Source organism: Papaver somniferum, chromosome 8 (genome assembly GCF_003573695.1).
Source record: "Papaver somniferum cultivar HN1 chromosome 8, ASM357369v1, whole genome shotgun sequence".
In the NCBI taxonomy this organism is placed as follows: domain Eukaryota; kingdom Viridiplantae; phylum Streptophyta; class Magnoliopsida; order Ranunculales; family Papaveraceae; genus Papaver; species Papaver somniferum.
Genome location: NC_039365.1, coordinates 138730999 through 138740384, shown reverse-complemented (window position 1 = coordinate 138740384; position 9386 = coordinate 138730999). Strand labels below are relative to the sequence as shown.

The 9386-nt window shown below is 40.4% G+C and overlaps 1 long non-coding RNA gene across 1 annotated transcript; it reads left to right on the top strand.

Annotated features, from left to right (window-relative positions):
- Positions 1-517: 517 nt before the first annotated feature.
- LOC113303203 lies at positions 518-2962 on the top strand. Its single transcript, XR_003337350.1, has 4 exons — positions 518-817; positions 1330-1855; positions 2137-2215; positions 2719-2962. It is a non-coding gene; the product is annotated as an uncharacterized LOC113303203 (long non-coding RNA).
- The last annotated feature ends 6424 nt before the right edge of the window (positions 2963-9386 follow it).

Sequence of the window (9386 nt, the reverse complement as noted above, 5' to 3'; positions counted from 1 at the left end):
AGATCAGCATCCCGAACGGGACAAAATAGAACTGACTTCTGCGAGTTCCATCAATTCCATAGTCACATGACACAGTTAAACCTCGGTAAACTATATCTTATCAATTTAATGAACTATTAGGTTATAAATAAAATAATAATCTATTAGTTTACCGGTAATCACATAATTTATTCGAGTGGCAGACGCATCGCGCGTGCGTCCAGACTACCGCACGAAAACGAGAAAATTACGAAACGAACGGACCGGCAGGCACATCGTGCATGCGTGTTACATTAGTCTTACTAATATAAAGAAAAGAGGTAATTGTTTGGTGAAGCATTTTCCCTTCATAAAAATACCCTTCTGGATTTTTATTTTTTGTTCATGAAGTCACGTAAAAAGGAAAATTCTGAGAGGTTAGCAATGTAAAACGTCCACTTTAGTGATGAACTGTTCCGAGTTCGAATCTCGCTATCCACATTAAGTTCCATTTTTTCCTTTCCTCTTTTTTTCTTCTTTCTTTTGTTTCGTATCTAAAGAAAAGAACTTCTTCATCTTCATTCAGAAATTGGAGACTTCCCCATGAAAATCTCGTTTGTTCTCCTCAATTAACTATGAAATTGAGAAAAAGAACTATGCAAACGTCTCTATTCTTCGTTCTCCTCGATTAACTTTATCACCGAAACAAAAATACAGCAAAACGAAGATTTGGGTTTTTCCCCCCTCGCCACAAAAAACGAAGAAACTTCGAAGAGACTCTCCAAGCAAGTGTCACACATGATCTAGGGACAATTTGTGGCTTAAAATTTCTTTGGATTGTTTAATTTCAAATTCTAGGGTTAGTTTATCTCATTGCTTAAAACTTAATTTGATTAAATTTTCTCTGTATCTTTTTTATTTATTCGCTGTATGGACTGTTTAACTTTCATTTTTTCATGTTTGTATTGTGGGATTATAGTGTGAATTGTAGATTCTTAAGTGAATATCATGTTATGCATGTGTGATTGATTGTGTCCAGGAAGGAAATAGCAAATGATTTAAGGTGAAAGTAACAGTTGATTCATGGTATGAGTAGGGAATCTAGGGATCTTAATTAGTGTGTTCCTGTTGATGTTGCGTGTTCTAAAGATTTATGAATGAAAATTATAAGGAATTGGTAAGGGTTGTTTAAGACGGACATCATGTACCTGTCAGTACGAAACACGGAAGCAATGAGTTGCTTTTATATAACTTGAATGTCTGCTGATTTTACTTGACAATTGTGAACTTCAGTTTCTCTTTTGATTTTTGGTTCAGGCTATACATATTTGTGCCGGTAACAGAACTTTTATTTTTTGATTTTTGATGCAGGCAATACATCTTTGTAGTAATGGAAAGGCAAACAAGTCTTTGTTCCCCGTCGTAGCCGAATCGTAGAGCAAGCTCGAATTCAGGAGTTGATAGGAGCACAACACTGTACCAGAACTCGGTAGAAGTCCTCGAATTGCAGAGCAAGATCTTGAGATATTGAAGAAGCATATTATGAAACATCCAGTTGGGGAACCGAAACAATGGGAATTGATTATCGAAGCTTTTCAATGTAGGCATGGATTTAGAAAGTGTGATTAAAACGGGGAAATCATCATCAGAAAGGAAAATAGGTAACGATGATTCATTTACTCAGTTCTTAAAACAACAAAGACCATGAGATAAGAAATCGGTAGAAGACCCAAATGGGGATTTCGAATGGATTAATGACGGTAAAAAAGAATACAAATTGGACTTCTGCTGAAAATGTTACCCTTATGAATGCTTTGAAAGCATTTCCAAAGGATGTTACAATGAGATGGGAGAATATTGCAGCTTAAGATGATGATTGGTTCCTTTGAAGAATTTGGTAAGAAACTGTTACAGCCCCAGAGTTTAATTCCACGCTCTAATGTGAATTTAATTTTAGTGGAAATAGCAAACATACTTTCCTCATACTGAGGTGAATCTCATTTCTATGATACTGCCTTAGCATTTGAGGCTCATTTTGTTTTCTTTGAATGATCTTTTATTAATGATTCATGTGAAGAAGCGTTAAATAGGACTCATTACCTTTTATGTTTACGCACTACTGGACCATATACAACATAGTCCAATTAATCATACAACATCCTATGATTTGGAATGCAGGAAACACTATGGAAGTGGTGAAGTGAAGATTGGCGAGGGATGCAATTTCAGCAACCATTTGGACAGCTTGGCATCTAAGGTATAAAATCACAGTACAAGGCAATACCAATTACAGTATTGTAACTTTTATCTTAGGATTTTATCTATGAACGTAACAAGTAGTTTTGAATTGGCTTATTTTTTACAGTACTTCTCATTTGTTCGGCTATTAGGTAGTTGTTGTAGTATCGGGAAAATCAAGGTCATTTTGAGCATTCAAAATCTGTAGTCCTTTATTGTTACACATGAAATTTATAGTTTATCATATGAACTAATTCAAATTGGAGAAGAAATGTGCGAACTTGATTATTATTTTTTTTCAAAAAATCCTGATGCAACGGCGTACATATAACACTAATTGTGGCTTTAACATATCATAAACGCTGCCACTTAGAGTAACTGTGTAGACCTCAAGTGATAGGCAGATCGATGTCTTTACCATTTTAACCCATCGTTATTCCTAAAAAATATTTATACACGGTGGAATCATATCGAGAGCAACTCTAATGTAATTTTCCACTTAATGTTAATTTTTTGGCATAGGTACCCGATCCTTATTGAGGTATGACACCGTAGTTCGATGTCCATTTATGCTTTCTTGGGCGGCAGCTTATATTGTCACGGTGGAAGAGGTCAGGTACCATTTTCTACCCATATTCACAACCCTCAGTTTATCTCTAACCTCATGTATTGTGGCATCATTGCCTCGGGACTAAATATGGTATACCATGTTGTTGTTGCTTTTCAATTGTGGATGTTGATTCCTTAATGTACTTAATTGACAAAATTCGTTGGGAATAGAAAGTACAAGTATCTTCGTCTCAACGACCCGTTTTTGCCCAAAAGCGCACAGTTCTCCATCGCGTTGTTGCAACTACTACTGCCAGCGCCCTTTCAGATTTTGCAGAAGACAGACTAGATGAATGGAATATCCCTGCCAGGAACATTGGTGGCCCCTTTTTGGTTTCAGATAATGAAGATGGAAAACTTATGGGTTCGCTTTGTCAGTTCAATGAACCTTATTAAACTACTAAATGTTGTTATTTTAGCATCTTAATGTTGACATTTGCTTAATCCGCATAATTTTTTGAGCTAATACGTGCACAATGGGAAGAGAGATTTGTTTTCATAAGACTTCTTCATTGTTTGGATACATTTATTCAAGCCTAATACAATTTCCTTATACTATCTACAAATGGGTAAAGTGAGCTTTGGTACCATAAGATTTATTTGCAATTATTTTTTATCGATAATCATTAGCCTATCATAAGAAGTTTAGCGAATTTATTTAGCCAGGTTCGTGACACAGTTAAACCTCAATAAACTATATCTTATTAATTTAATGAACTATCAGGTTATAAATAAAATAATAATCTATTAATTTACCGGTAATCACATAAGTTATTCGAATGGAAGACGCATCGCGCGTGCATCTACATTACCGCACGAAAACGAGAAAATTACAAAAACGAAAAAATTATGAAACGAAGAGACCGGCAGGCGCATCGCGCATGCGTGTGATACTAGTAATCAATGAAGAAAACATTTTCTTTCCCATGGACGTAGGTCTTCATGGCTGAATCACGTTATATGCTTGTGTAAATCTTTACTTCTCATGTTCTTTACATCTTATTCATCTTGAATGTTTGAGTTTATAGCCTTTAGATTTACATGGGTGTAGTCATCAAAAAGATGCAACTACATTTTGGCGCTAGAAACAGGGAGGTTGGAAGATCTATTCTACCTCCCTAATAACAGCTCTATATCATTTTCATAGTCTCCATGAGAGAAGTGGATTTCATACCACTGTGTAGAGTTCTGTCAGAATTTATGAATAGAGCTCGGACTCAATCATGATCCATGCGATCTGTGGAGCCTTGAAGACCCTCAAAATCAGCATATCTATGTCTTTTTCATTGATTTCCTTTAAGATTTTTGTTTCTTCTAAGATTTCTGTATCTTCCTCAAGCTGCTCAGGAGAGTTGTAGATCGGAGTAAAAATGGAGTTTTGAACACTTCGGTGCTCAAATGATCTCCTCCATGAAAGAGCTGGGAAGAAATACTAGTCAGTAAACTTCATAAGAGAAATATCACCCTATGAAAGTTGAAAAGACAAATTTTTCATGATGCTCATAATCAAACTCACAATAATCCAAGATCCCCTTCTTAGAAACCTAACTCTAAGTCAAAGGGAAGGATTAGTGAGTACATAATCCATCATCAAACTCAAAGTTTTTCCAAAATCAAAAGTCTAAAGATCATAAGAAATATTTCCTAGAATGGGAAGATATGATCAATCGTCATGATTTGGTTTTTTCCCAATAGAGGTATAACGTGTGGGAGGAGGTATTTTCTCAAAAAGAGAGACAAATAAAACACCTACTCTCCATCATTAACACCTCATGCAAGTAGGGAATGTTTTGATATCTTTACATGTCTCCAAAACGTACTAAAAAGTCTTCCTGTGCAAAAACATCCTAGCCTGAACTCTGACTTAGTAATTGCACGTGACGTGCAAACTTAGGGTCACATTTTTCTTGAAGAATAGACAAATTAAGCATTATTGCATATATCACAGGTAAGGCGATGGTGACGAGAAGATCTACTCGTGCGATCCAAGGCGAAACCGGTGGAGCCCACCACGAAGGTCTAAACGATATGGAGCTAGGAGAGACGATGCACAAAGGTGCACTCCCTGGAGAGGTACAACCCAATAATCCATATCGGGAGGGGTTAACCGATAATTCCAGTTCTGACGAAGAGGGAAACCTCTTCATCGGACAAGATGATATCCATCTAACTCAACCAGGAGGGTTGAGCGGATTGCCAAGGCAAACAATAAACTATGAAACAAAGAAGGATGAACCTTCTAACAATGGTGATACCACTGCGACCATCGCAGCCATCCTCAAAGCGCAAGAGCCGCAGGATGAGAGAATGAATAAAATAGAAAGACGTAACGGGAGGTTTGAATGGAGAAACCGCAGGCTAAAACACAAAGTGAAGTGAAATGTACCACTCAATACCATATAGGAGACCTCCGAGGAGGAGAATCCTTTTGAGCACTTGCAAGATGACGAGCGAGTCAATATCCCTGACACCTTAAATGAGGAAACCGGGGGATCGCTTTCCTAGGGAAGCAGAGGCGTCCTAGATGAGGAGGATAGTCCATCTGAGGGGTCATCTGATGTTGATCCCAAGCATATGAGAGAAAGTAATAGAAATGACGAGACCAAATGTGTAGTCGAGAATCTCGCTACCGCTAATCCCAAACGAGGAGAGACCTCTAAGTCAACTCGTTCTAAGATTGTATCGTACACCAAACAATCGGATGAGGACTCAGGGAGATCCAGACATTGCCATCGAGAAATCTCCTTCTCACCCGAGAGAGCACAGGTAAGGAAGAAGAAGGCTGAAACAAGGCACATAAACGATCAGTTACAGGACCGAATCTGCCTCTTAGAGGATATGTGAGAGAAGCCACGGGAAAGCAAGAAAACAAGAAATTGGCATAGGTAATGTAGGAGGCAGGAAAATCCCCTTTATCCGAGAACCTATTAACACAGCCATTTCCAAGAAAATGTTCCCTCTCGACGTTCACAGCCCCATTCACTGGGATCTGAGACACAATTGAACGTCTTAGAACTTACCGCATGACGCTAACCCAGTGGGATCAATACGATGTGATGTTGTGTAAGTTTTTCCTAGCTAGTCTAAGAGACGAGTCCCTTATGGGGTTCTATAATTTTTCAAAAGGATCAGTTAGATCATTCGCTCACCTATCCGAGCTGTTCTTAGAAACATACATTCACAATAACAGAGTCAAGCCTGAAGTTGACGCATTGTTCCAGTTGGCCCGAGGACCAAATGAGTCACTCCGCTCTTTGGTAACACGTTGGAGAGAACTATGCGCTGAGATCGGATGAGTCCCAGAGGCCTACGCGATTTTGGGCTTCAAAAATAGTCTGAGAAAGATAGACCCTATATTCGTCCGCATGTATGAAATCATGCCAAAGAATCTATGAATGTTGAGAGAAATCCAAGAGGACTATGTGGCTCTTGAAGAACTTCAATATGGTACTTACGATAAACTGGTAAAAGGAACCAGTAGGGGAGCAAATGTGGTAGAACCACATAACCCCCAGGTGCCAGCCCAAGGAGCAGGGCGATCCAACAATGGGTCAACCCAGTTCGATAAACATCGGAGTGGAGGATGGAAACGGCGAGACCAAGCCCAGCAAAAGAAAGGAAAATTTGTAGACCCAGTCTACACAAAACTAAACACCCCCATATCCGAGATCCTCAAGAAGATCGACGGACAATACAAAATCACTTACCCATGGAACAGAGGTCAGCAGCCTGAGCGGGCCAAAAATAGAACTGACATCTGCGAGTTCCATCAATTTCATAGTCACATGACAGACTCGTGCAGAGACTTGAAAAAGATGGTACATGATCTGATCGACGAAGGAAAGCTCCAGGAGTACATTGCGCAACCAGCGATCCAACCAGCCACTGGGGCACCCATACATCGTGTGGAAATCCCTCGTGAGGCACAATATTTAGGAGTAAATAATATATCACACTCAGCTATCATTTCTCCCACGCCTGAAGGAAATATTGCAGGATAAATCCATAAACGAAACTTCGAAGGTGACGAAGTCTTCATTGTAGCAAGAGAGCCTCCCATTGAGGAGTGATGAAATTTCCTGTCAACTTTTCAGCCTCAGAGGAACCTAATGGAGGTAGGAACCACAATGACCCACCAGTGGTCACGATGGCCATCTATTGATGGTGGTTTTTAGCTTAGGGTTAAAATCGTAAAAACGCACATCCGACATGACGTCACTATGGCCATTAGCGCATTTATTGAATCAATCAGCATGCCTACGTAAGAATTACTAAGGTACTTTTTTTTATATATATATACATGTGTCATGTTCCACGGCAGAACCTTTAGCATTGACTGACATCATCTATGCCAAACCCTAATTCTCATGCTACCGTGCCAATGGAAAACCATGCCAGCCACGTCTCCGCACCAAGTCATGCCAATCATGCCAGCCGCACCACATGTGCCAATGGAAAACCGTGCCAGCCACGTCTCCGCGCCAAGGCATGACAACCATGCCAACCGCACCACATGTGCCAATGGCATACCGTGCCAGCCACATCTCCGCACCAAGGCATGCCAACCATGCCATCCGCACCACATGTGCCAATGGCGTGTCGTGCCAGCCACATCTCCGCGCCAAGGCACGCCAACCATACCAGCCGCACCACATGTGCCAATAACATACCGTGCCAGCCACATCTCTGCGCCAAGGCATGCCAACCATTCCAGCCGTGCCACCGTGCCAATGGCAAACCATGTCATCCACGTCTCGGCGCCAAGGCATGCCAACCATGCCAGCCGCGCCACCGTGCCAATGGAAACCATGCCAGCCACGTCTCCGCGCCAAGGCATGCCAACCATGCCATCCGCGCCAATGGAAAACCATGCCATCCACGTCTCCGCGCCAAGGCATGCCAGCCGCGCCACCGTGCCAATGGAAAACCATGCCAGCCACATATCTGCACCAAGGCATGCCAACCATGCCATCCGCGTCACCGTGCCAATGGAAAAACATTCCAGCCACGCCTCCGCGCCAAGGAATGCCAGCCATGCCGGCCGCGCCACCTTACCAATGGCAAACTATGTCAGCCATGTTTCCATGCCAAATCCACGCCGTCCCTACTACATGCCGCTGGCTGCCAAAATAAAGGGTTTCAACAATCAACGGCCACCCTTCCATCTAAGATGCATATCTTAGCCGTCCAAGGTCGCCAGCCAACACGTGGTAACCTTTCGCCCAACGCCAAGCCCTAATTTTGGCCGCGCCCAAACTATGCCAAAACCCTAGTTTTTTGACCGCGCCTAAACCGTGCCAAAATCCTAGCTTGGCCACGCCTAAACCGTGCCAAAGCCATGTCATCCCTACTACATGCCGCTGGCTGCCAAAACAAAGGGTTGGAACAATCAACGACCACCCTTCCATCTGAGATGCAGATCTTAGCCATCCAATGTCGCCAGCCAACGCGTGGTAACCTTTGGCCCAACGGCAAGCCCTAATTTTGGTCGTGCTGAAATGATGTGATTTGTAGATAGTGGTAAAAGTGGTTCGATTCTCAGACTTGTGAAGGATATTAATTAGACTTAAATTCTAATACTTAAATAGAAAACTCACTAAAAATTATAGCAAACTCAATCAAAGATGATATCAATACTAAAATAAACACTGAGGCTAAGATTCCACTATTTTCCAAACTCAAAGTGATTAAATCAATACTTATATTTGTGCAATTTTCTTGTTTAATTTGATTCTAAAATATTGCAACAAGTAGATTTTCAAAAGTAATAATTGTAACTACCAAGTATGAAGCATCAAAAGTCTTAAAATTAAGCATACTCCATCAAAATAGATCACAATCACTCAAATAAAAATCATATTCAATAATAGTTCAAGGAAAATAATCATATAATTATTGCAAATAAAAAGATAAAATAGAATATACCACTTTTTGTTGGAAAAATAGCCTCCTCTATCGCCTCAACAATGGGGTTTAGCTCCTCATATTAATCATGATCTCAAAATATGTGTTTGTTGCTCAAAAGATGATTCAAAAAATGAAAAGTAATAACACAGACTGTTTGCAACAGTGTATTGGTGTTGCAAAACAGTTGTTACAATGGAACTGTTACAGAAAAACTGTTGCTTTGTCGCTGATTTTAAGACCCTAGAATAAGACTGCCATGAACATCTTAATGTTCTTCAGCTGTTAAACAACGACACTTTTCTGCGACTGTCTACCGAGCGTCAATGTTCTTCGCGTTCTTCTTCTTCAGCAGCAGCAGCAGCAGAAACAGAGTTTGGTAAAACTCTGATTTCTTCTTCTCTGGCTCTCCTTAGGTTCCCAAACTCTCGAAACCTCTTCTATATGACCCAAGACATCTATTTATATCAAAAATACTGATTAAATCTCTCTCAAATCTTCCAAAATCTCTTTCCTTCTCTTCACGGCCAAGTTGCGACAATTTCTTGTTTTAGGATTTTTACGCGTTTCTGAGCTTTCCTTTTTATTCTAAACTCTTCCTTAGATAGATACAAATCTTTGGGAAGTTTTACAGCGCTTTAATCTCTCTAAAATTCCCTAAAACAGGTCACACACGT